General features: G+C 40.3%; 1 protein-coding gene across 1 annotated transcript in view; it reads left to right on the plus strand.

The window, feature by feature from the left end:
• Positions 1 to 21203, plus strand: part of CHST7 (carbohydrate sulfotransferase 7) — a 35362-nt gene extending 14159 nt beyond the window's left edge. The window contains exon 2 of the mRNA XM_004612899.2: positions 20782 to 21203. The gene's annotated coding sequence lies outside the window, so the exon portion shown is untranslated. The remainder of the gene's footprint in view (positions 1 to 20781) is intronic.
• The last annotated feature ends 1407 nt before the right edge of the window (positions 21204 to 22610 follow it).

The raw sequence follows: 22610 nt of genomic DNA on the forward strand, positions 1-22610 counted from the left end.
CACCTCAGTGTATGGCAAGGAGGCTATAGAGATGAAATTAACTTCTTAGCAGTCTGCATGGGTTTGAAGTTTCACCCTGGTCATTCTTTGGGAGAACTAGATATATTTGGGAATAAGCATGATCCCTTTATAAAATTACACTTAACATGACCATTGGTGGTTTTTAACTAGCTGCTTATTCTGATGCCTTTCTTCTGCAACTGTGACAGTGACTTGTACCTGCTGACTCAAACTGCGACTATCTGAGGATACTATCACAGGGGAAATTACATTGAATTTTTTTTTGGTTTTTGGACCATACCTAATGGTATTCTGGGTTTACTCCTGGCTCTACACTAAGATACCACTCCTGGCGTGGCTTGGGGGTCCAAATGGGATAGCGGACATCTAAATCTGCTTGGCTATATGCAAAGCAAGGACCCTCCCCTTTGTGCTATCACTCTGGCCCTGAAAATGACCTTGTTTTTTTTTCAATTTTTAATTTTAATTTTTTGATGAATCACTGTGAGATATAGTTGCAGACTTACAAAGTTTCGTGATTACGTTGAAATTTGCATGCAAGCGGATTAACATGGAGAGTTCATGCTAAGTGAAATGAGTCAGAGTGAGAGGGACAGACATAGAATGACTGCACTCATTTGTGGAATATAAAGTGACATTGGTTTTAAATAAGGTTTAACCCTTCATCTCTTTTTTCTGTGCTCCTGAGAGCCCTCTTTGTAGCCCAGTGGGAAATGCAGGGGCATTTGCCGGGTTTTGAGATGAAATTCCAAAGGTTTTTCAAGAGGTTTGTTAGTCTGCATAGAGATTTTCTTCTCAAGGATATAAATGTAATAGAACTAATTGAGAATGATGGACATAAAAATATGAGTAGCTGATTTAAAATTCCTCAGTATGCTTTTATTCACCCTGTTCTCAGCATGAGCAGCATAAACAAGAGTGAAACTAAAAATAGCAAAGATGGTTTTGCCTTTTTATGTCTGATGTTTTAGTCAAACAAGGTGAGGAATAAACAAACCTTCTTGTCTCTGTGACATCTCCGGGTTTGTCATCCTCCTGTCTCTTTGTTAAACCCAAGGAATGTGCACTCTTAAAAGAGATATTCCTGCTGCAGAGGAATAGATGCAGAGGGGACTAAGAGATAGCTCTGGCCTCAGTTCAAGATTACAGGGATGTGGAGAACTGTTTGGTAGCTGGACAGGAAGCAGTTTCAATTAGAGAAACGTTGCAGAGTACACAGTGATAACTTCATGAGATATAAAAGCCTTCAGCTTGGCTCCACCTTACCCACCCCCTCCCACCCACCAGGCCCACAGCTACTAAACCAGTGTGGGTGGGACATTTTCTGCAGCTGGCCTTGTTCATATTAAACAAGTTTATATTGTGCATGCCGGAAGTTGAGAAGCTGAATTGTCAACTGGTAGCAAATGTTTTTAAGTTAAGATGTTAAGAGGTTGTGAATGACAACCACAAGGATTTGACTTCCATGAAGACCATGTTCAAAGACAGCAGACTCCCCTCCCCCCAAAATGTTGGTGAGCAGGAACTTAGGTTAAGCCACAGCCTCAAAATAGCCCCCTGAGATAAACATGCTTTTTTTTTTTGCTTTTTGGGTCACACCTGGCGATGCACAGGGGTTACTCCTGGCTCTGCACTCAGGAATTACCCCTGGCCGTGCTCAGGGAACCATATGGGATGCTGGGATTTGAACCCGGGTCGGCCGCGTGCAAGGCAAACGCCCTACCCGCTGTGCTATCTCTCCAGCCCCCATAAACATGCTTTTTATTCAGGGTATTGAAGCCCTCTGTGTTGTGTTACCTTCAGACATGAGTTTTAAAAGGAGCCTTAGAAATGAGCAGAGATGTGAAAGTACAGACTGTTGTTCAGGTCCTGCCAGCAAGAACCCCCAACTCTAAATGCTCAGGCAGGAACACATTTGAAGAGATTGATAGTGCCTGATCAGCAGACATTACTCTTGGTAGGCTACAAGCAGAGAAAACTGCCTCCATGAAGGTCTGAAAGAGAGCGTCACAGAAACATTTGTAAAGTCTGGGTAAGAATTCGAGGCTGTTTCCTTTGTGAAGACTGGAGAACTGAGTAAATTTATGAGCAGGAACACCCCTACCCCACTGTGAACTGGGAGACTGATAAGTTCTTATATATCTAGAGGATATGTGTATTAGGGGGAAATATCTCTAGTTTTGAGATCACTTTTCCCATGAGTGAGACTAGACGTCAGCCAAAAGGGCTCATTCCTGCTTCAACCCAATTATGGGAACAGTCAGGCAAAAATACTAAAGATAATGTCTTAAAAATAGACATTCCACTGACTGTGATCCTGAGGTCTCCTAACCCATTTTGGCACCAGAGCAGATTCTTGGAGCCATGCATTTTGACTGCGAACTGAACTACAACCTCGTGCAGCCCGGGGAGGGATTTTTTTTCCCTCTCCACCCCATTTTTCTGAGCGAAAATGGCGGCAGCGGCAGCAGCCACGCGGTGAGAGCCACCCTCTAAGACCCCTACACCAGGAGGTAGGACTTTCTTTAGTGACGTAGCCTGTAGGTGATCCTGGGAGGGGAGGTGTTCCCGGCGCGCCTTCCGCCCAGAGATGAACCAAGAGCCGCGGCACGAGAAGCAGAGCCTCCCGCCTACTGACTGTGATCCTGAGGTCTCCTAACCCATTTTGGCACCAGAGCAGATTCTTGGAGCCATGCATTTTGACTGCGAACTGAACTACAACCTCGTGCAGCCCGGGGAGGGATTTTTTTCCCTCTCCACCCCATTTTTCTGAGCGAAAATGGCGGCAGCGGCAGCAGCCACGCGGTGAGAGCCACCCTCTAAGACCCCTACACCAGGAGGTAGGACTTTCTTTAGTGACGTAGCCTGTAGGTGATCCTGGGAGGGGAGGTGTTCCCGGCGCGCCTTCCGCCCAGAGATGAACCAAGAGCCGCGGCACGAGAAGCAGAGCCTCCCGCCTACTGACTGTGATCCTGAGGTCTCCTAACCCATTTTGGCACCAGAGCAGATTCTTGGAGCCATCCATTTTGACTGTGAACTGAGCTAAAATATTAGAAACCCAAAACCGCGCGGCCGCGATAGCGGCCGCGCGGACTCAAAATCTTCACCTTTACCAAGGAAGAGAAATTATTAGATGATGCTTATTCAGCAGGCCTGATTGTTGGGGAAAATTTCCAATCAACAATAGTGAGTTCTGTATGGAAATATGAAATGTACTCAATATATAGAGAGAATAATGGGAATATCATCAGCTACTTAGATGGGGGGTGGGGTGGGAGGGGGGTGTATTGGGGTTTTTGGTGGTGGAACGGGTGCACTGGTGAAGGGATGGTGGTTTAATCAGTATTTGACTGTGACTTAAACCTGAAAGCTTTGTATTTTTTTTGTTTTCACGGTGGTTCAATAAAATATTTCTTTAAAAAAAAAAAAAAAATAGACATTCCTTTCAGACACTACAGATTGTGGGAGCAGTAAAGTTGTATTTGGCCCTAATAAAGGCTATCCCCAACATGGATATAATAAGAAAAGACAATATTTTTTTCAGGTTCAGCAAATTTTTTTCAGGTTACACTTTGGTGCCTATGCCCTTCCCCGAACCCCGGCTAAGGGGGTTATTTTGAAAAAGGAGATGGTTGGCTAAAACTAAATAGACAAACACATTCCCAAAGAATAACAGAACCATGAGAGCTATCACATGACTTTTATTTTAATTTTATTTCTCAGCGGGGGGGGGAGGGAAACTGGGGACGTTGGTGGTGGTGGAAAATGAACACTGATGGAAGCATGGGTGTTGGAACACTGTATGAGTGAAACCCGACAATGATCATCTTTGTAACTCTGTACCTGAGTGTTTCAAGGAAATATATATATATATATATATATATATATATATATATATTTAAATGTACACTGCCTTTAGGGAAGGCACTTTTTTCTCTCTTTTTCTCTCCCCCTCTCCTTCTCCCCCACCTTTCTCTCTCCTTTTGGGCACTGTGATTTGCAATACAGATCCTGAAAGGTTATAGTATATATCATTTTACCTACTTTCAACACTCAATTCTTTTAAAAAATTGTTTTTATTAATGAGTCACTGTGAGAATACAGTTACAGACAGAGTTTCATGCTTATGTTATAGTCATATATTACTCGAGTAAGTACCCATCCCTCCACTAGTGCCCATTCTCCTCTACAGATGGCCCCAGGGTCCCTTCCATCCCCCTATCCTGTCCCCCCCCTGCCCCTATGACAGGGAATTCCTTTTTGTTCTCTCTCTCGTTTTGGGTGTTGTGGTTTGCAATGGAGGTACTGGGTGGCTATCGTGTTCAATATATAGTCTGCTTTTAACCCGCCTCTCCCATCCCGAGCAGATCCTCCACCACACTTTAGTTGGTATTCCCTTCTCTATCTGAGCTGCCTTTTCCCCCAGCATGTGAGGCTAGCTTCCAAACCATGGAGCAAATCTCCTGGTACTTATTGCTACTATTCTTGGGTGCTAGTCTCCCATTCTGTTGTTTTATATTCAGCATATGAGTGCAACTTTTCTATGTCTGTCTCTTTTTTTTCTGGCTCATTTCACTTAGCATGATACTTTCCATGTTGATCCACTTATATGCAAAGTTCATGACTTTATCCTTTCTGACAGCTGCATAGTATTCAATTGTGTAGATGTACCAAAGTTTCTTTAACCAGTCATCTGTTCTTGAGCATTCAGGGTTTTTCAAGATTCTGGCTACTGTAAACAGTGCTTCGATGAACATAGAGGTGCAGATGTCATTTCGACTGTACTTTTTTGCCTCTCTGGGATATATTCCCAGGAGTGGTATTGCTGGGTCAAATGGGAGCTCAATTTCTAATTTTTTGAGAAGCAACCTTATTGTTTTCTAATAGGGCTAAACCAGTCGACATTCCCACCAGCAGTGTAGGAGGGTCCCTTTCTCCCCACATCCACACCAACAGCGGTTGCTTTTGTTCTTTTGGATGTGAGCCAGTCTCTGTCCACACTCAGTTCTTATCCAGCATGGTCATTTCCAACTATTATTGTCATATTGGTCCCTTCTCTATCTTAACTACCCTCTGCCCCCATTGAAATACTGCATGACTGAAACCCAATCATGAACAGCCTTGTAGTGGGCTATTTCACTGTGATAAAAAAAATTAAGCAATAAAAAAAACCCTGAAAAGGTAGATATCTTAATTATGGCAGTCCCTGTGAATTCCACAAGCAGAGGTATGCAGGTGGGGGAGGGCAGGTGTGTATGTATGGTGTATATGTATGTATGTATGTATGTATGTATGTATGTATGGGGAGGTGCCATCACATGTCCAATGCTAAAGTGAATCTACCCTTGGCTAGGGTAGTTTTTATTTCTTGACCCTTAAAAAAAATTGGAGCCACCCTCAGCCATAATGGGATCATGCAGTGCCAAGGATTGAATTCCATGGGCTGTTGCACAAACTAAAGTTGACTGGCTGTTGTATTCAGTGAACCCTAAAGCCTTAGTGCCTGCCAAAGCTCAAGTCTGTCACTCAGTCGACCCATGGCCCTTGTGAAAGCCAACAGTCTGCCAAAATTGCGGGTCTAATCGCTTCCCAGCTCTGGGCCCTTGCTAACTCTTGTCCAGACTTGGTAGTTGACAAATATCTGTAGGTGGGTGATCAAATATGTATTATTAAGGACTGACTAGTTCCTTGGGAATGGTTTTACTCACAAAAGCAATTATGTATGCCAATCACTTTGGATAAGAACTATGTGCTGAAAATAGGTAAGAAACAAACATTATAATCTTATCATGTTTGTATCTGTATTGTAAACCCCAAAAGGAGAGAGACAGAGAGAGACAGACAGAGAGACAGCCAGAGAGAGAGAGAGAGAGAGAGAGAGAGAGAGGAAGTGCCTGCCAAAGCGATAGGCTGAGGGCGGTGGGAGGGAAACTGGGGACATTGGTGGTGGGAAATGTGCACTGGGAGGGATGGTTGTTGTAATATTGTAAGACTGAACCCTGACTATGAACAGCTTTATAACTGTGATTCAATAAAAAATGGAATCTTACTGTGATTCGAGAAAAAATATACATCAGTGCAGTTCAATGAAAGGAAACAAACCAAAAGTCCACTTATGCAAATCCAGCTGTTTCCATGTTTTATAAATACTGTTTTAGAGCATGCTCATTTTGTTCTCAAGTAAGCATAAGAACCTAGGAACGTTTGACCTGGGAATGAGCATGATAAAATTGAAATTAGTCTACTCTTTGGATATCTATGGATATTTGGTGTTTGCATTGGGTCACTCTGAGAACTGACTATAAACACACATAGATTGGGGATTTTCTTAGAATTCTGCCAGTCCTTAGCTGTCACTGAAGGTTATGGAGGTGGAGAAGGAGGCAACTCAGCTCTAAATCTAAGGTTCAGGCCCCTTATTTCTTCCTTTGGTTCTCTTCTTTCTGCCTAGCAGAAGGGTGAGAGACTGTGTGTGTGTTTACTTCCTGTTTGCACCTAAGACAAGAGTGGTTTCGAATATTAAATACAACTGAAACTATTGTTGACTATTGCAATTACACTGTACCTCCTGCCACTACCACTTGCTTTTTGCAGTTGGACGATCTGGAAATGATTTGTCATTTATTTTTATTCTGCTTCAAGTACACTTCTAGGAATTGAAGGATGTGGTTATATTAGCAACGTACTTGTTTCTGATCAAATTTTGCTTTAGAGTTACAGCTGGTAGCTCAGCCATAGAACACTTGCCTTGCATGTATGAGATCCTAGGTTTGAACCCCCATGACTGCAAGTAAGAAAAAGAAAGAAAGCAGCCACTTACAGCACTGCAAGTATTATCTTAACTTTATCCCAAAGCAGCTCCTTTTAAAAAAAAAAACCAATAGCTCTATTGTCATAAACACTGTCAGTCATTTCCCTTTTCCTTGGAATTGCACTTCACTGATTTGCTGATTTGAGCTGGAAAACAGGAAGGTTATGAAAGTTTAACCTGGGCTAACAGATAAGCTTAGACAGTAATGTCATCCCCAGAGGGTAGTTTCAGAAGGTTGGGAGAAGACCCTACAAGAAATATCACCATTGAAAAGTCAGTTTAAAGCTTCTATCCTCCCTTTTGGTCTGGAATTGGTCCAGGAGGAAGGCTGTTACAATGGACTGGAAAGTAATTCAGCCTGTGATAATTGACCGACTGAATACCCGGAAATCTCAGCTCCCTCGGTCCAAGTGGTAAGACCACTTTTTAGCATCTGTGAAGTAGCTTTTGGTGGTAACCACAAAGCTCTTCATGGAGCACAAGACTGTGGGCAAGGGACAGACACAGACTTCTGGGGGACAAAGGCAAGAAAACGTTGAAGGGAAGAGGGGGCAGAGAAAATTCCATCTGTGCAATTTCCTAGAGCCATTTGGGAGGCCCAGGGCTGGGCACCTGATTTGCAACAGGCAGGAAAGCAAAAGAGAGAGAAGAAGGGAGACAGCTGCTAGTTCATTTGGCTAAATCTGTTCTCAAACTTTAAAGCCAGCAGGAAATTGGTTTTTCCTCCTCCACTATCCAAGCTCCAAAGGTTGAAAATGTATGATTAAAATGCTAAGCGGGTCTTCCTGAGTTGTTCCACTATAGCCTTGGGCGTCTCTGCCCAGCCAAATGCAGCCAATTTCAGTCCTGGCTCCCAAGAGGAATGAAGTTTCACTTTGATGCCAAGGAGGCTATTAGTAAGTCAATCAGCTGCAATCAGGTCGGCCTGGTCATTTAAATACTCAGGAGAACTATGGCAAAGGCGAGATAATGCATTTAACTCTCCAGAGTCTGACCAAAATTTTTTACAATTGTTTGTAAAAAGTGCAAGCAAAATTACAAATTATTTGAGTACTAAGGAATACCTTCAGATCTCAGTGCCACATAAATTTTAAAATACACTAATACATGCCTCACAAACAATGATTCACCGAAATCTCTTATAATTCTGGAAGTAGGTTGCACTGAAATGGTTTTGTGTTGTCTATTTTCTATTATAATGTTTAAAAGATAGATATTTAAATATTTCTTTCATAAGAAGGACTAGAAGGATTTGTCTTCATTTTAGGGTTAGGGGAAGGGTAGCACAAGCATTAATGAACATTTTATTCTCTGACTCTGGGTAAGTATATTAGATTTTGGTTTTCTTTATTTTTTATTTTTATTTATTTATTTTTTTATAATTTATTTATTTTTTAATTGGTGAGTCACAGTGAGGGTACAGTTACAGATTCACACATTTTCGTTCTTGTTTTTCCCTCATGCAACGTTCAAGAGCCCATCTCTCCACCAGTGTCCATTCTCTACCACTTATGAACCCAGTATCCCTCCCACCCCCCTATCCCATCCCCCCACCCCGCTCCGCCTCTGTGGCAGAGCATTCCAATTTGTTCTCTTTCTTTCCTTTTGGATGTTGTGGTTTGCAATAGGGGTGTTGAGTGGCCATCACGTTCAGTCTCTAGTCTACTTTCAGCTTGCATCTCCCTCCCCGCTCGGGATTTTCAATCACATTTTACTTGGTGTTCCCTTCTCTATCTGGGATGACTTTCCCCCAGCATGTGAGGCTAGCTTCCAAGCCATGGAGCCAACCTCCTGGTATTATATACTACTATTCTTGGGTATTATTCTCCTACTCTGCCATTTTATATTTCACAGATGAGTGCAATCTTTCTATGTCTGTCCCTCTCTTTCTGCCTCATTTCACTTAGCATGATACTTTCCATGTTCATCCACTTATATGCAAAGTTCATGACTTCATCTTTTCTAACAGCTGCATAGTATTCCATTGTATAGATATACCAAAGTTTCTTTAACCAGTCATCTGTTCTCGGGCACTTGGGTTTTTTCCAGATTCTGGCTATTGTAAACAGTGTGCGATGAACATATAAGTGCAGATGTCATTTTGACTAATATATTAGAATTTGTTTGATTTTTTTTCTTCTTTTTTCATGATGCTGTGGATAGAACCCAGGTCTCTTGCTTGCACAATTTGTACTTTGCCATGGAGCCACATCCCCAGGCTCAATCTCAATTAGTTTTAACCAAGAAGTTTAGTAGCTTAAAACTTAGCTCTTCAGGGGCTGGAGCAACAGCACAGCAGGTAGGGCGTTTGCCTTGTACGCGGCCGACCCGGGTTCGATTCCCAGCATCCCATATGGTCCCCTGAGAACCACCAGGAGTAATTCCTGAGTGCAGAGCCAGGAGTAACCCCTGTGAATCGTCAGGTGTGACCCAAAAAGCAAAAAAAAAAACAACTAAAAACTAAAAAAAATCTTAGCTCTTCACTGTCAGATATCTAGCAGTCAGGGAGAAGAGCAAGATTACTACTTAGTCACTGACTGACAAACTGAGTGGTTTTTTAAGTACTTCTCATCCAAAGTTCAGTACTTCATAGTCCCAAGTGCATGGGACCCCCATAATAATAAAACAATGGGCTCTGGAGTGAATTAAATTCATTGGTGAGTCCTGCTCAGAGGCTATTCCTGGCTCTGTGTTCAGGAGACCATATGGGATACTGGGCAGCTACATGTGAGTTATGCAAGCCCATGTAGAAGCTTTAAGTCCTGTAATATGGCTCTAGCCTTCACTTGTAATTTTATTTTATTTATTTATTTTTTTTAAATAATTTTATTGAATCACCATGTGGAGGGTTACATAGTTCTCAGGATTATGTCGGTTATACAATTCTCAAACACCCTTCCCTTCACCAGTGCCCATCTCCCATCACCAACCCCCCCAGTATACCTGCCACCCCCTCCCACCTCCCCAGTCCCCACCCTTGTACATGATAAGTTCCACTTCGTTTATGCCTTATCTCGATTACATTCCATGTTTCAACACACAACTCACTACCGTTGTTGGGGTTTCCCCCAAAAAAGGAAAGCAGTCCTATTGCCAAGGAGGCATTTGATAGTTCTCCACTGCTAAGAATATAGAGATATTAAGTCCCGCTGTTTGTTACATAACTTTTCTTTTTCCCCCTTGCCCCGCGCCACCGAGTTCACGCCTGTTTGGTAATCGCCACGCTGCCTGACAAGGGGAAAAAAAACCGAAAAGGATGGTTATTTCCCGTCATCAGCAGGCGTGGGGCTCTGGCTTAGTTGATAGACTAGTAGAGTTTCTGCAAGCAGTTTCTGGAACCGAAGGGCTTGCGCTGGTATCGGCTCCGGCTCGAGATTCCACCAACGTCCCACTGTTCCATGTACATAATTTTTCCCCTTATATCCCATTCCCACGCCACCAGGTCTGTTTGCTTAATGGACATCACACTATGTTTGACACCACGCCGCGTTTCTTCCCGAGAAAGAAGGATATTTCTTCTCAGCCGGCATGGGGATATAGCTTAGTTCAGTCTAGAGAGATGGCTACCACTTTGATTGCCTTCAATATTTCAGCAACAGACTTACTATTCTTGTTAGGATCTCCCACAAAAGTCCGACCCATTAAAAAGGGACATATTACATATTGCTGATGCTAAGATGACATTAGGTCGCGCGGCCGCAACAGCGGCCGCGCGGTTTTGGGTTTCTGTATAGAGTCCAGGGAAAGTACAACCAGAAATAACATCACTACAAACTTTTACCCTTTTATGGTGCTCATAAGATGGAGAAGCCTAGAGAGAGGCTCGGCGTCTCCATTTTGCGCTCAGGAAAACCGCGGATCCTGCGCTGTGCTCAGGGGGGAGGTGTGGAGAGAGAGAGAGGTTAAAAGAATTGGGGGATGCCCGGCTCCCACTGTTTCAGCGCACCGTGGGGTCTCTGGTCCCATGCCGGAATTAGTTCAGTGGGCTGTTTGGAGTCCAAGAGCGCTTCCTTGGGCTCTTCCATCATGCTCGCTCCGCAGCCTCACTTGTAATTTTAATACCTAGTGATGCTGAACATCTTTTTATTAGGCTTATTGGCCACTCCTCTTTGGGGAAATGTTAATTTAGGTGTTTTAACCACCTCCTAATTGAGTTACTGGATTTGAAAGTTTATATGTTCCAGATTAAAAAAAAAGTCCTTTGCTAGATATATGACTGCATATATTTTCCCTTTGTACTTCTTTAAGCCTGTACTCATTTTGCAAGATCTTTCCTAAAGAAAATGTTTTACAATTGTGTTGAAGTCTAATTTTTCACGTTTTCCTCTTTGGAATATGCATTTGATACCATGTCTAAGGACTCAGCCTAACTCTGGATCCCGTTTTCTTGAAAAAGTTTTATATTCTTAGTTTTGCCTTTTCTTATACATTTAAGAATGTGTTTATGTATATATACATATATATATATATATGAAACTTGGTGATTTTAGGCTAGCTTTGTATAAAATGTTAAGGTTAGTTTAAGGTAAGGTATATTTTTTTTCCTATGATGACTAACGATTTCTGAAAAGACTATCCTTACTCCAATTTTTTTTTTAGTTTTTGTCAAAAATCAGTTTGCATTACACATATGCAGGCCTAATTTTTAACCTTTTCTGTTCCTTTGATCTATGGGTATATCCTTACACAAATACGTGATTTTACTTTCCTAGTGGCACTCCTGGTAATAGAGATCAAACTTGGGGTTTCTGTGAGCAAAGCATGCGCTTAAGCACTCTGATCTATATCCATAGCCCTATAATTTCTTCTAATTGCTGATCTAGCTGTCTCAGGAAATTTTCTATGTAGTATTTTAATTTCTATTCAATAAATTGTTATTGTTCTGATTTTTCATGAAGTTAGAAGTACATTCTTTAATGTCCAAAAGTCTGTAAAATTCTATTACTGATTTCTTGTTTGATTCCATCATGATTAGAGAATGCACTTTAGATTTTTTTAAATTCTTTTAATTTGTTTATTTATTTATTTATTTATTGCTTTTTGGGCCACACCTGGTGATGCACAGGAGTTATTACTGGCTCATACACTCAGGAATTACTCCTGGCGGTGCTCAGGAGACCATATGGGATGTTGAGAATTGAATTTTGGTCGGCTGCGTTCAAGGCAAATGCCCTACCTGCTGTGCCTGTTTATTCTTTTTTTATGAATTACTATATGGTCTATATTGTCACTATTCTCTCTACACTTAAAAAAGGTGTTCTGGGGCAGGGTGATGATAGTTCAGCGAGGAGGGCGTTTGCCTTCCATGCAGCTGATCCGGGTTGATCCCTGAATCCCATATGGTCCCCCAGCAACGCCAGGAGTAATTCCTGAGTGCAGAGCCAGGAGTAACCCCTGAGCATCATTGGGTTTGACTCAAAAAGCCAAAAAAAAAGGTGTTCTGTTGTCAGATAGAATGTTTCATACATAAATTAAATCTTGTTTGGCTGATGAAATTGTTCATTTTTTGATATCATTATTGGCTTTTTAATAATTCTATGATAATTTTCTAGTTTCTAAGGTCTGCTTTATCTGATATTAATAACTACTCTTCCTTTATTTTGATTATGTGGCATATATATATTTTTGTTTTGTTTTGGTTGGTGGGGTAGGGGGAACACACCAGCGGTGCTAAGGGTTTACTCTTGGATCTGGCTAAGGTATCAGTCATGGTTGGCTCAGAGAACTGACCCTATCATATATCAGGGAGCGAACTTGGGTTGGTCATGTGCAAGGCAAGTGCCCTACCCTTTGTACTATGACTCTGGCCCATCTGTGATATATATTTTTATGCTTTTAGTTTGAACCTACCTATTTCATTGTAATTGAAATATATTTCTTATAGACAGTATACAACTGGATCGTACTTTAGAATCCAATCTGCTAATATCTTTTTCTGTATTTCTATATTTAGGACATGCATATCTAATGTAATTATTAATATTAGGCTAAGTTTGCCATTTGTAAACTTGATTTCTTCGTACTTCATATTTTGTTCCTGTTTCCCTAACCTTACTTTCCTGTGGGTCTTGGACATTATTGACAATTTCACTTTAGTTTATTTTCATTACTTTGGGGTGTGTATGTTCATATGCTTATTTTAGTAGTTTCTTTAACTTATACATATGTATACGAACACAAACTACTGCCTTAACATTTTTCTACTTCAAGTGAAGAATTGGGATGTTATCTTCATTTAGGCTTATTTTTCTGTCACCTTTATATACTTTCTCTCTATATATTAAGGTTCATATAAACTGGTGTTATAATTTTGCCTCAACTCTAAAACATAAATAATTTTAAAACTACAACAGAATAGTTTATAATATTTATTTTATATCTTATATTGTTTCTTTTTCATTTATGATTATTTAAATTCCCGTCTTTATTCATTTTGTTTCTGTTGGGAGAACTTCCCAAATCATTTCATTTACAGCAGTTCTTAACAATTATCTCTTTGTTTTCCTTCATTTGAGAATATATTTTACTTAATTTCTGAAGTCTAGATGTTGTGAAGAATAAAAATCTGTGTTGGCAACTATTGCATTTCAGCACTAGAAAATCCTTGTGCTATTTACATTGAGCCTCCATGGTTTCAGATATGATTCCAGGACATTTAAATCATTGATCCCATGAGGAGTGCACTCTCTATTGTTTTAAGGGTTTTTACTCTTTGTCTTTATGTTCCTAACTCTTGCTGTATCTTGCTATAAGCTGAATATTGGTGTAGATTTCCCTGGAAATTCTGGATTGGTTTAGTTTCTTAAACCTGTAGATAAGTCTCTTTCCAGATTTGGAAAATTTCAGCCATATTTATGCAGTTATTTTTTCACCTTCCTTACCCTCTATTTCTGAGATTCTGCCTCTCTGCCAACACAGTTGTTATTTATTATATTATATTTATTACATTTATTGCAGTATCACAAATCCCAGAGGTTCTGTTTATCTTTTTCATTATCTTTCACAGTTCTTCAAATTGGATACTTTCTGTAGCTCTATTTTCAGATTCATCAAATACTTTACTACCTCTATTCTGCTATTATGTCCATCCAGTGAGCTTTAAATTGTTTTGGTTATTTAGGTCTGGGGAGTTCAACAAGCTGGAGGGTATGTTTTGCATGTAGAAACCTTAGGTTCTATCTCCTGCACCATATGATCCCTCAAGTACTGCTGTTGTGGCCTCCAAACAAAACAAAACAAATTTTGGTGATTTATTGGACTTAATAATTCTAAAATTACTATTTGAATATTTTTGTTATATTTATCAGCCAGCATATTCTCATTTTTGTTTCAAGAGTGTTTGCGAATTGTCACGTTTTTATGACATTTTTAAGCCTTTTTGCTAATTGTCACATTTTAATGAGAGCACCGTAAAATACTTTTTGGCTAATTTTAGTAGCTTTGTTCTTTTAGTGTTGTCATCTGTCATTTGTGTTTTCTCATAATTTCATATTTCTGTGGTCCTTTCTTTGACAAGTTATTGTTTTGGTTGCATTCTGGACATTTGGGATATTCTCTTGTGCATTTCCAAACTTCCATTTTAGCAGGCATCCATATACTTATACACACTGATGAAGGAAGGTAAGCAACACCTGATACTGTAGAAAGTGGTACTAGAGAAGTTCTTGCTTCCCACTAGGCCATTGCTGACAGAAATTGTTTTTTTCTGTGGTATTTGATTTGTCTTTCTAGGCAGGCCCTGTCCCTTGACGAAAGACAAGAGGCTTTCTTTTAAAAATTATTTTTATTGAGATTATGTGCTTTAAAATGCTATTAATAATGGTTTATTCATACACATAATTCCAACCCCACACTCATCACCAGTGTACCTTCTCTCTCTCCCAAGGACTCCCAACACCCCTCCATCCCAACCCACCCCATTTAGTTTTATGCATCAGTTCCCCCATTGTGTTGCCCTTATCCCTTTGTTGCTACCTTAGTATGTATCTTTAAGTACCGAGCATGAGAGAGAGTCTTCTGTATTTATCCCTTTCCTTCTGAATGACTTCACTCAGCATGATAGCCTTGAGTTCCAATCATGTTTTAATAACAGGCTTTTCTTGGAGCTCTTTTGGTCTGTGATCATTGGTATCTCTGGCCTGTTGATATCCTCAGCATCATCATTCCAGAATATAGAGGAGACAAGAAGACCCAGAGAACTCATGGCTATGTTGTTCTTCAATTCCCAAGATGCTTAGTTTGTGCACCTCTTTTTTTCACCCTCCAGAATCTTACCTTTGTTTAATAGATCATGTTTAGGGAGTTTAGTTACACTCTGTAGAAGAAATAAAGAGAATGTATCTATCCCATCTTATCTAGTGCAAAAGTCAGCCTATCTGGAATTTTTTTAATTAAATTGTATTATGCTGAAAGTTGACACAGTGGCTCTTTCTTTATGCAAATTAATTGTGCTAAGAGAATACTAAAGAGGCATAGAAAGGTCTCAAGGCAGTTTTTGCATTAATTTTCTTTTTTTTATTTTTTGGGTCACACCGGTGATGCACAGGGGTTATTTCTGGCTCATGCATTCAGGAATTACTCCTGGCGGTGCTTGGACCATATGGGATGCTGAGATTCGAACCCGTGCAAGGCAAATGCCCTACCCACTGTGCTATTGCTCAGCCCCTGCATTAGCTTTTTATTAATGCTTATTATGAATTTTAAATGTACATTTCAAGATATCACATTTTATTTTTTAAAGATTTTAATTCATGCAAAGCATATTCTCCAGCCATAAAATTGAATAGCAATATAATAACAGAATAGTATCACAAAATTTCCTGAATATTTATAAATTAAACAACATATTTTTATCCCATGGGGAAAAATAAGAAAATCTTTCCCAAGAAGAGTTTGAAAAATTTTAAAGAATCATAATAGTAAATGCTAATATTACTTGAAAGAAACATTCACAAATTAACAATCTTCCACCTCAAGAATTTAGAAAAAAACCTCTGGAGAGATAGTACAGCAGATAAGCATTTGCCTTGCATCCTGCTGACTCAGGTATGGTCCCCATCACCACATCTGGTCTTCTGAGCCGTGCCAGGAGTGGTCTCTGCACACTTCCAGGTGTGGCCCAAAAAATAACAACAAAAAGAATTTAGGGAAGGAAGAACATACTTAATCACATTTAAACATAAAATAGAAAATTTAAGAGCAGACACCAACAAAATTGAAAACATTAAATAATAGAGAAAATCAGTGAAACCAATAGGTTCTTACGAAAGATAAATGTAGTTGAGAAATCTCTGACAAGACTGAAAAAGGAGAAAAAACAAATGAGAGAAGATATCATCCTCAAAAATGAAACTGTAAGTTCCATGGGTAGACCCCCCCAAATATCAGAAAAATCATATGGAGCTTTTATGAACATAACTTAAAATATTGAGATTATAACCCAAACATGAAAGCTTGTAACTATCTCACGGTGACTCAATAAAAAAATGTAGATGCAAAGAGCCCACTCTTTCAAAACTACAAGATACAAAACTTATCAAACATAAAATAGGTAACTTGATGAGCCCTTATATGTTTTTAACAGAGTAGTAATGTCTATTTTAAAGAACCAAATATAAATTTTAGTACTTAAAAGTATAATTATCTGAAATGTAAAATTTTCAAAATTTAACAAAATAGAGATAAAAATAATTAGTAAACTTGAAATTAAATAGTTCCCATTATTGGGGCCAGAGCACTATCGTAGGGCACTTGCTTTGTATGCAGCCAACCTGGGTTCGGTTCCTGGCACCCCACATACCAAGGAGGGATTCCTGAGTGCAGAACCAGGAGAAACCCCTGAGAACTGCAGGATGTGGTCCAAGGAAAACAACAAAAAAGAGATCCCATTATTACTCCCCTTCTCTCTCACATCTTATGTGTTTTAGGTATCTCTCAAGTTCTAAGTGAAAATTCCTTTGCTTTTCTAGACGTCTCATAAGTATTTTTTGGAGGGTTGTCTTAGTTGTGATAATTCCTTCGTTTGTCTGAGAAACTCTTATTTCTCCTTCAAACTGAGTGATAACCTAGCTAAGTATTCTTCACTGATGGGGATCAGAGAGATAGTACAGTGGGTAGGGTGCCTCCCTTAATCCTGTCAGAACCAAGTTCTACCTCCAGCATCCCATATGGTCCCCAAGATTGCCAGCTGTGATTCCTGAGTGCAGAGTCAGGAGTAACCCCTAAGCACTATAGGGCATGCCCCTCTAAATAAACAAAACATAAAATAGAGAATTCTTATTGTATGACTGAAACATAATCGTGAATGTTTGTTAAGTCTGTAACTGTATCTCATGGTGATTCATTAAAATAAAATTAAAAAGAGTATTCTTGGCTGGAGGTCTTATCCATTTAGTTTCTGTTGAGAAATCAGTTAAAAGCTCTTATGGGGGTTCCCTCGTGTGACTCTTGATTTTCTTGTATTGCTTTTAGGCTTCTCTGATATTTGTTGTTTTAATTATAATGTGTTTTAATGTGTGTGTCTCTTTTGCTTTCTTTTGTTTGGAACTCTTTGAGCTTTCTGGTTTTGAGTATATATATTCCCTTTAAGTATGGGGAAATTCTTTTTTTTTTTTTGCTTTTTGGGTCACACCTGGCGATGCACAGGGGTTACTCCTGGCTCATGAACTCAGGAATAACTCCTGGCGGTGCTCAGAGAACCATATGGGATGCTGGGAATCGAATCTGGGTTGGCCGTCTGCAAGGCAAACACCTTACCCGCTGTGCTATTGCTCCAGCCCCTATGGGGAAATTCTTGCCTGTTATGACTTTTTTTTAAATTCTTTTTTTTTTTGGCTTTTTGGGTCACACCCGGCAATGTGCAGGAATTACTCCTGGCGGTGCTCAGGGGACCATATGGGATGCTGGGAATCGAACCTAGGTCGGCCGCATGCAAGGCAAACGCCCTACCCACTGTGCTATCGCTCCAGCTCCACCTGTTATTACTTTAAATAAGAATTCTGGGGCTGTATAAATTTAACTCAGTGGACTTCAGTACACAATTTGCATGATGGAGGCCTGGGATCAGTTCCTGACACCACATGGTCTCCGATCGAGCACAGCCAAGAGTAACCCCTGTGTACCATCAGGTATGTCCCAAGAACCAAAACAAAACAATTAATTTTGTACACCAAAACCATAAAAGTCAACACTATTGTAACCATGCTACCTAAACTACAATTTAAAAAAAGAAAAAAACCTGCCTTTTAAAAATTATCTTCTCTTTCTGGATGCCCTGTGATTGGAATGTTGTTCTTCTTGATGCTGCTCCATATTTCCTGTATGTTATGTTCATTGTTTTTAGTTCTTGTTTTTGCTGGTCTTTTTTGGATGGTTTCCACTACTTTATCTTCAAACTCATTGATTTGATTTTTGGCTTTTTCCATACCATTCTATTGTACCTTTTAGCTAAGCTACTGTGTTATTTAGCTGTATGATTAGAAAAGATTGTTCTTTTCTCAGACTTTCTCTAATTATTTCTCATTATTTGTCAAAATTCTCCTCCATCGATCTCATTTCAATGATCATCGTCAGGACTGAAGTTCTTTTGCATTGATTTTCTCTTTTCAGTGAGCATGAATAGGACTATTTCTTTGAAATAGTCTTCAAATAGCCTGCATAGCTTTACTATATCCATAGCTTTTTCCAGGCTATTGTCTTGATCCACCAGATCCTTTATCTGCTGATTATACTGTGTTTTGTGAGGACCTAGGTGGGTACTGGGGACGTGTGTTTGAGCAGGCCTGAATGATGACCAGAAATTCATAGTAATAGATGCCTGGTCATGGCTGTAACTGTGAGATAGACTGGGCCTGGATGATTACTATGAGTTTTCAGTTATGAGTGGGTGGCTTTTGCTGGCTTAAGCAGGTATAGGTAGCAACCAAGGGTTTAAGGTCATCAGTACCTGGTAGCCACTAGGCTACTATGGTCATCAAAGTCTGCTCAGAGGCTGGGGAACTTGTGTAGGGACTGGTTTAAGAGGAGGCTGGGGTCTCAGTCCCAGCTGGTGACAGGGTATGCATTCTATAGTGGCAAAGAAAAGTCTGCTTAGCCAAAGGCTGACAAGGGAGCATAGCAAACAGTTTGGGTCCCTTGATAAATAATTATACTTTGAGTGTTCTGCAGGAGTTCTTTTATTGTTTGGGGGTTGTATCTGATAGTGTTCAGAGGTCACTCCTTCCTTTGCTGGGGGATCATGTGATATGGGAGATCCATTGATCTATCTCTCTGGCCCAGGAGTTCTTGTCTGTAGAGATGTGGCTTGCTTCCTAGGAGTCCAATATCTACTGGCAGGAGCTGGGTTAGTTTCTCTGCCTAGAAAAAGGACCTTGATAATTGTCTTTGGACCCCTAATGACAGTGGTGGGTGGAGTTCTCCTCAGGAGTTTACCTTCAGGGTTTATTAGTATGGAGATTGAGACCCAATATTGTGTCCACCATCACTGTTATGTGCAATATTGCTACAGGTCATCACCAAGCTGCCACCAGTCAGTGGTTCTGGCCTATTTAAACCGCACAGCTTCTTGTCTTTCATTCCAGTGCTATAAGTGTAAGATTGAACAACTCTAGTGTTTTATGCAGCAAACCCCACTCTGTTTCCTACTCATGAAGGTCAAGTTCTTGTAGGCTTGTTGTCCCACAATGGGGTTTCTTTCTTGGTGAGGTGTCTCGTTGCCAATATATTTAGGTGCTGTCCTTTCCCCTTGCTATGAGAACTTTGTTCATGGGGGGTTATTGTCAGTTTCTGCTAGATTTTGTTTAATTTTATATGGGGGTCATACTTGGTTGTGCTCAGGGCTTACTCCTGGCTCTGCACTCAGGGACCACTCCTGGCAGGGCACCATATGGGGTTCCAGGGATCAAACCCAAGTCACCTGTGTTCAAGGCAAGCACCTTACTCATTGTACTATCTCAGTGGCCCCGGATACTGTTAGATTACTCCAGGTATTGGTGTAGATTTGCTGTTTATTGCACAGCAATAAATTTGCTGTTTATTGCACCGCAATAAATTTGCAATTTATTGCACATTTTGGTGGGGAATTTGGGCCACATCTGGTGGTGTGCAGGGCTTACTCCGGGCTCTGTGCACAAGTATCACTCCTGGAAGGCTTGAGGGACCATGGAGTGTTGGTGATTGAACCCAAGTCGGCCTCATGCAAAGCAAGCATCATACCCATTCGTACTATGGCTCCGACCTCATATTGCAATTTTTAATCACCTTGAAAGTGCTTCATTCCAAAACTCAGCATCAATAGTTCTATTCACAGTTTGCCACTTTAAAAAATATCAAATTTGGTACATATCCATGATGAGAGGATCACAAGAAAGCAAGAAGTTGGTTGTATGGTGGTATGGTAAAACTCAAATTTACCCAGAGTCAATCCATCCTCTGTGGCTCACAAACAGTATGTTTTAAGGACAGAATTAAAAAGTTGATATGTTACAAAGGTAACAAACTAGACTCTTTACTTATCCATGGGCCCACTTTAAAGAGAAATTTGCTGGTGATGTGCTGTATTTACACAGATGGACCAGTACACATGCAAAGAACGTGTGGTTACATGGTTAGTGCTTAAAGGTCAAGTTTCAGTTCCAGCTCTTTTCCCAACTCTATCTAGCAAGACTCAAGTTTTCTTTTTTCAGCAGCTGCAGAAAGTAGTCATACATATGCTTATTTTCATGACTGCCCCATATTTTTTCCATCTTTATCTTCACCATACACCTCTTGGATCATATCTCCTGGCCTATCTTCACAAAGCAGAAATGGTAGACACTGATTTGGTGTCACTTTCAAGCACTGAATAAAGCAAAATACAGATGTCATCTTTTAGGGCCCATACATCTTGAGGTGGGGATTTCTGACAGTAGATTTCTGTGCCCTGACATTTAAACATCCTTTGTCTCTTCTAGGTCAGTACCACGAAGAGGACACTTAACTTGTCACCCAAGCCATGGAGGAGTTATACTGTGGAGACAATGTATCACATTATCAGAGACTGGGGCTCAACTTGGTACCAACTATAGAGTAATTATACAGAGCAGGAATACTAGAAATGGTTAAATAATGACTGATATGTTGGTTGAAATCAAGTGTCCAGTAAGAAAGTAACAGTGCAATGTGGATAATTTAGGTCACAAAATAGCTCCCAGCCTGAATCTGCTTCTGCAGGAGTCATTTCAAGAAGACATCCTCTGAACAAAGAAGATATGTGATTTGGTACCAATTTCCATCAGCTGGTGCATGGACAAAAACATCAATGTGAAAAGGCAAAACTGTAGTCCTTTGTACCTTGACTAAATTACATAGTATTAAATAAAATGTATAAATGGTATTGTTTGAAATCTGACTCATCCAGCTTTTCAGTAACACCCAACCTGCTCACCTGAATTGATTTTTAAAAAACTAGTTTCCTGAGATAAAAGAACACTAATAAGCCAAACATTTCTTTGTTTCTAAATTGTTCTTCCTGGTGTTTTTGTAATTATGGTTTTAAATTACAGTATTTACTTTGTTTGGTTAAGACACATATTTTATGATGTAGTTCAATTTCGTGATTCAAAGAAAATCAAGCCTGTATAGAAAGAGTATATGAAGACTATAAAGGAAACTACATATTCAGTTTAGGGCTATTAGCAATCATCTAACACTAAAAGCCTCTTTAAAATTGCTGCAGAATGGGGGATGTCAGAAGCAGAGCCCAGATTAAAAGTGTTTCTTTGAAACCATTTTATTTAGAAAATTTCAGAAGTTTGTGGCCATGGGTCCAGGGCAGTAGTACAGTGGGCAGGGCACCTGCCTTGCACGTGGCTGACCCACATTCAACCCACCCTATAATGTCCCTAGAGTCCTGCCAGGAGTGATCCCTGACTTCAAAGCCTGGAGTAAGCCCTAAGCAATACTAGGTGTGCCTATCTGCCATCCCCCCCACCGAATCAAAAAAAAAAACAAACCTGAAACAAATCACTGTGGTTATTATTTCTGTAATCTAGTTGAAAAACCATTTTCCATTATCTAAACCAGAAGGCAGCAACAAACTTCTCTGTAAAGAGCCAGAAAGTAAATAGTTCAGCCTTTACAAGCAAATAGTTGCTCACTTCAGAAGCACCCAGACAATATGCAAATGAATGAGCTAAGCATATGCCAGTAAAAATATATTTACAAAATGGTGGTGGAAAGATGACAGATTTGGTCCAGGGGCCCAAGGTAATTTGTCTGCCCATGGTTTCAATGAATCAAGTGAAATAAATGAAGCTTGAGGAGTGTAATAAACTAAAGCTCGTAGAGGGGTGTGTACATTCACGGGCTCTCCGGGCGGCTCTGTCTCACGGCCCACATTTGGTGCTCTGGAACCACTGTGCATGGGCTGGATCGGGACGGCCATTGGCCAAGGACCGGTGAGGGAAGAACGAGGACCAAGCTGGTTGCTGATTAGTTACCATTTATTCAATCTTCCATCTTTCTCATCTCCCTCACTCCCAGCTCCATCCTCTCTCGATCTACTGCAGCCTCTCTCCATCTCTCTCCTCCCTTTTTCCTCTCTCACCCTTGCCCCTAGGTTACACCCTGCCAGGTAGCAAAATCAACATAATAAAGCCCTTCCTGAGGGCTGTCTGGTTTAAAGGGAACACAACCTAGGGGCATTCCAAAGCCCTTCCTGACTCTTAAGGTTTTTTTTCCCTTTCCTTAGTCCAAACACTTATTAACATCTTAATACTAGTTATTTTTGTATGGACATAGC

This window comes from Sorex araneus, chromosome X, assembly GCF_027595985.1.
Source record: "Sorex araneus isolate mSorAra2 chromosome X, mSorAra2.pri, whole genome shotgun sequence".
NCBI classification, from domain to species: domain Eukaryota; kingdom Metazoa; phylum Chordata; class Mammalia; order Eulipotyphla; family Soricidae; genus Sorex; species Sorex araneus.